General features: G+C 62.0%; 1 protein-coding gene across 3 annotated transcripts in view; it reads right to left on the bottom strand.

Annotated features, from left to right (window-relative positions):
* LOC113214225 (putative uncharacterized protein DDB_G0271606) overlaps positions 1 to 4,848 on the bottom strand; it is a 100,410-nt gene that overhangs the window by 16,532 nt on the left and 79,030 nt on the right. The window lies entirely within an intron of this gene.

The raw sequence follows: 4,848 nt of genomic DNA, 5'->3' as shown, positions 1-4,848 counted from the left end.
AGGGAGGGAGGGAGGGAGGGAGGGAGGCGGAGGAAGCGAAGCGGCGTCGGCTGGAAGTGCGGCGCGCGTTGCGAATCAAGTCCCGCAAATGGGAAGTGTCATAGGGTACTTTACGGCAGAGGCGCGTCAAGGCGGCGGGGGCCGCGGGCGGGCGAACGGAACAGCCACGCCGTATTCCGAGTCCTGTCCGAGAGTCAGCGGAGTCAGAGCGACACGGGAAGTAAGTCTCCTGAGCTGAGAGGAGACTCTCCTCTCGCCGCTCAGTCCGCCGCCCTCTGCCCCCTTCGTAAGCTCGTGCTCGTGCTCTCCCATGAGCCGCGCCCCTTTGGACCGCCCAGACGGCCTCGCGGACCCCGCCTACCTCGCCCGCGGGCTCCGATATCGAGGCCCGAGGGGGTCAGCGGGGGAACGGACACTGGGTGGGTGGGACTAAGGGAGGTGTGGGCGCTAACCCCTCCCCCCCTCCCCATCTCTTTTACCCTCCTCGCTGCTCGGACGCAGGAAGTGCGCTCCGTCCCCCAAGCAGAACACAAGAGTCGTGTGAAGGATTTGTGGCGGGCGGCGGCGATGGCGGAGATTACCATATTTAAATGTTTGGGACAGTTTAGGAGTTTTCGGGTGACAGGGCGGGAGGGCGGGGGTGTGGGGGAGATTTACCGGAGTGGACTTCTCCTCCACGCCACGCCGCGCCGCGCGACTATCACGCCCCGGCGGGTCACGATTTCACGCCGAGTTGCTGGATATTTAGGACCTAGCGGCTCACTGACGCACACACACACACACGCGCTCGCATTTCCGTCGCCCGATCTCACTTCGCCCTCCCCGACTATTGTGCTCTGGAAATGGGAGCGCTACGGATTTGATTTGTGGCCCAGCAGCCCCGTGTGTTGAACGGTGACGGCGATTACGAGGAGTGCGGTGTGATAGCGATAGCGTCACGGGTCGGGCTGAAGTGACGCTAATGAGCCGCTGACTGACGGCGTATATGACTAGGCTCAACCCCCGCGCCAGGCTCGCGAGGCTGCTCTCCACCCGCGCAGCGCCGGCCGGCGCGACCTCCACGAGGCGGCGGCGGCGGTGGCGGCGGCAGTAGCAGCAGCAGCAGGGTGTCGAAAGCGAAAGTCGAGGTGGGAGGGGAGGTGCGTGTGTGTGACGAAGATGGAAACAATTGCAACGAGATCGAATGTTGTGTTCGCGCTTGCGCCGCTTGCGGGAGTGGTGGGAGGCCGGTCAGCTGTAACCACACATTCATCACACACGAGCCCGGCCGGGCTCTAGGCCGGGACGACCTCCCCCAGGATGTCGCACAATGAGCGGGGGGGTGGAGCGGGATGAGTCATCCACAGCATCCCACCATCCCGCCCTTCTTATGCAAGAGACAAACGAGGAGTAGTGACACAGCAGTGACGCTCCGCGCCGGGTGCGGACCACGCCCTGGAGAGCCACGGAGAGCACAGAGAGCACGGGAGAGCACCGTTCCTCCGTCCCACTCGTCCTGGCCGTCGTCCTGGCCGTCGTCCTAGCCGTCGTCCTAGCCGTCGTCCTGGCCGTCGTCCTGGCCGTCGTCCTGGCCGTCGTCCTGGCCGTCGTCCTGGCCGTCATCTTGGACGAGACCCTGGGCGAACAGGGATCATCGGAGCGTGGATAACCAATCGCGCGAGAAGAGAGGGCAATGTAAGGGTGAGCGTGCAAAGGAAAAGCGCCTTAGACACCAAACACCCTACACTCAAAATCAAATAACAATATGGAAAACAAAAATAATCTGAACAAAAGCCCAGAATTTGGGAACATGGAAATGTTTCGCATCCCTAAACGGAGTAACCGAAGTTGTAAAAAACAAGATCAAAAATCCACAAGCACTTTTTAAAAAGTTGGTCGCTCTCCACGTTGTGTGTGCAGTGACGCGCGCAGAGTGGCAAATGAGCAAAAGTGAGCGTTAGCCATTAGCCATTAGCCGGCACGCGGGGGAGGCGCGCTCTTACCTTACATTAGCTCACTTTCAATCCGCGCTAGAGATGGCGCCGGAGGAGTGGGCCGCGCCGGGCCGGCCGCGGCTCGGAGGACGCGCGGCCGTGCTGGGTCACGTGACACTGTGCGCCGAGCAACACTCTCCCCGTCTCTCTCGCTCCTCCTCATCGCGGCCCACCCACGCACGGGAGCGGGCCGCTTAGTGCAAGAGCTAATGTACACCTTCCTGCCGGCGGGGATCGAACCCCCGACACTCGCCGGTGGTGTGTCGACACGACGCGTGGCTCGGCTCAGGAGGACGCCTGCTTGTCGTCATCGGCAGAGGCGTCGCGTCGCGTCCAGCCTCCCCCTCGAGGCCCTCCTCCTGCCGAGGCGATGTCGCGAGGCGAGCCGCAAGAGCCGCCGTGCCGTAACGAGAGGCGGTGATGATTGTTCGAGAGGCGTCCAAGTGAAATAGTGGCCTGTCCACCCCCGGCCGCAGCGAGGAGTGAGCGAGAGAGAGACAGACAGAAAGTGTGAGTGAGAGAAGAGAGGGAGAGCGAGAGAAACAGAGAGAGAGCGTGAAAGATAGACGAGGCAGACAGACAGACGCACACACTGACAGGGAGTGGCACTGAGCGCACGTGCGAGCAAAATATGTGCCGAACCTATACGATATGGCGAATCATCGAATTTGAAAAGAATTGGAGGAAGTGTCGCCGTCGCGGCGTGTTGTGCGCGTCCAGCATACCTGGAACCGCGGCGCGCTGGGGCGGCGGCGTTGGCACAAGAGCGGCCGGCGGCGCCTGCCCGCCCGCCAGGCCCAGGCCCTGCCCGCCCCGCGCGGATCAAATATAGCCCGCGCGGCAAATCGTGAGACGCGTTTCTTGTGTATTTTTCCTTCCTTGCAGATTCGCATCGTTTGCGAATTTTGACACCTCTCGGGGCGCGAGCCACAGATAGTGCTGCGGTCCGCACCCACTTTTACCACCAAGGGGCCCTGAGCGACCTTGGGGGAGACAGGGCACAGCTAACTTTGGTTGTGAGGTAGGAAAGGGAGGACGGGGGCGCCAGGGAGCCCAGCCATAAAGCAGAGGCAGTCGCGCAGTCCTGTTGTGTTTTGGGAGCGGCAGCCAGGAGGCCGCCAGCAGGCGGTGTGCGGGCCACCCGGGGCTACCCCATCCTCACGACCTCCGCGGCCGCGCCCCGCCCCGCCGCGCCCCGCCCTGATCACGCACGTCACCGCAAGGGGACATAAAGCTCGCCGAGGAGACGACTCTTGGTGGTGAATGCCCGCCGAGGAGAGGCCGGCGGGCGCGGCCGGGAGGGTCTTTAACGTGCCGCGGTGCATACAAACGCTCGCACGCACAAACATACGCACGCTCGCACACGCACGCACGCACTCATACGCACGCACACATTCACAGACGGGCGCAGTTTTTAGTGAAAGTCTGTTTATAGGGATACGTATCAGTAAAAGAGAAACGAAATTTTACTTTACGTACTGGTTTTTGAGGGTTGTTAAGGGTTGTTAAGGGTTGTTTGCGGGTTGTTTGCGGGTTCGCCTACTTCCCCCGCTCGTGAGGGGGCCATCACGGCACCCGCCCAGAGATAAATTTAACAAGGAGCCAGGTGGGGAATAAATGCGTTTCCGAAATTCAATCAGAGGTCGAGAGTTGCTTTTCACTGTTCCTTCAGACGAAACTCGCCAAAAAGGCGCAGTGCACGAAAGGTTTTCCATTTCAGCTCCTCGCCCTCGCCGGCGCTGTTGCAGTGTCGCTGCAGTCGCTGCAGTCGTCGTCAACGCGTCAGGGGGCAGAACAACGCGGCGCATAGCGCTATGCAGGGTCGCCGGGGCTGCGTCGGGAGTATGGCTCGCCGCTGCGCTCCCCGGACGCAACCCCCGAGCGCCACCACCGGAAGCCGCCGTCAGGTCAGCTGACGAGTCAATCGTCGGCACGGCACACGGCACGCGCGCGCCTAGCCGCAGCAGGTCCTCTCAGCAGACGAGGAAAGGATTCGGGACAAACTCTTTCTATCCGTCTTTCTTTGCCATACCAGGTGGTGGACCAACCCCACTAACTTCTGTAGTTATACTGTACCGCATGCATAAGTGCGAGCGGGCTTGCCTATCGCCACCTGGGTACATATCGAAGCTAAGCTCATATGGGAGTAGAAACCGATAGAAACACCACCACGTAAAAGTGACAGAGGCCAGGCGCGGGGAAAGGCCTCGCACCGCCTCGCACAAAGGAATGCGCGACCCGACGTATTCTAAATAAGTGATCGATTTGATTGATCAGCGAGACATTAATCACACACACACACACACACACACACACACACACACACTGACACGCGGGCGCGCTCTAGGATGAAGCGTGGGCGCGAAGCTCGCCGAGTGACGGAGGGTGACACACACAATGCCGAGGATGGCACGGGCGCCCCGCCACCACTAGAATGAGGCCAGCCCCGCGGCCCCGCCCCGCCCGTAACTGGCGAAGAGAAGAGATTGCTGCCGGTTTTTGAGCAGAGGGCCGTATGCTGCCGACAGGTCCTCATGCCCGCCGATAACATCGCTCTGCATCGCTGTATACGAGCGCGCCAGAGCGATGGATGGGGGACTTCCCTGTCCGCATAGAGATGGGTCTCTCTCCATGTTGGGCAGGGCGCCAGGGCGCCACCGCCCGCCTATATAGCCCCGTCTCGCTCGCACCTTCCCGCTCGCCCGCCCGCCGCCGCGTCCAACAGCTGTCCTCTCACTCTGAGGAGGTACCCCCCCCCCCCTCCAACACGGGGCAGGCGCGCCGTCAGTCACAAGCAGCGGGCCCGAGGTGCACGCCCGTGCCAGCAGCAGTGAGTCATCCTATGCAATGAGCGCCCGCCCCGCCCCGCCCCGCC

This window comes from Frankliniella occidentalis, unplaced genomic scaffold (assembly GCF_000697945.3).
Source record: "Frankliniella occidentalis isolate FOCC.00 unplaced genomic scaffold, Focc_3.1 Scaffold19, whole genome shotgun sequence".
Taxonomy (NCBI): Eukaryota; Metazoa; Arthropoda; class Insecta; order Thysanoptera; family Thripidae; genus Frankliniella; species Frankliniella occidentalis.
The sequence above is the reverse complement of the archived record's forward strand: the minus strand, read 5'-3'. Positions and strand labels throughout refer to the sequence as shown.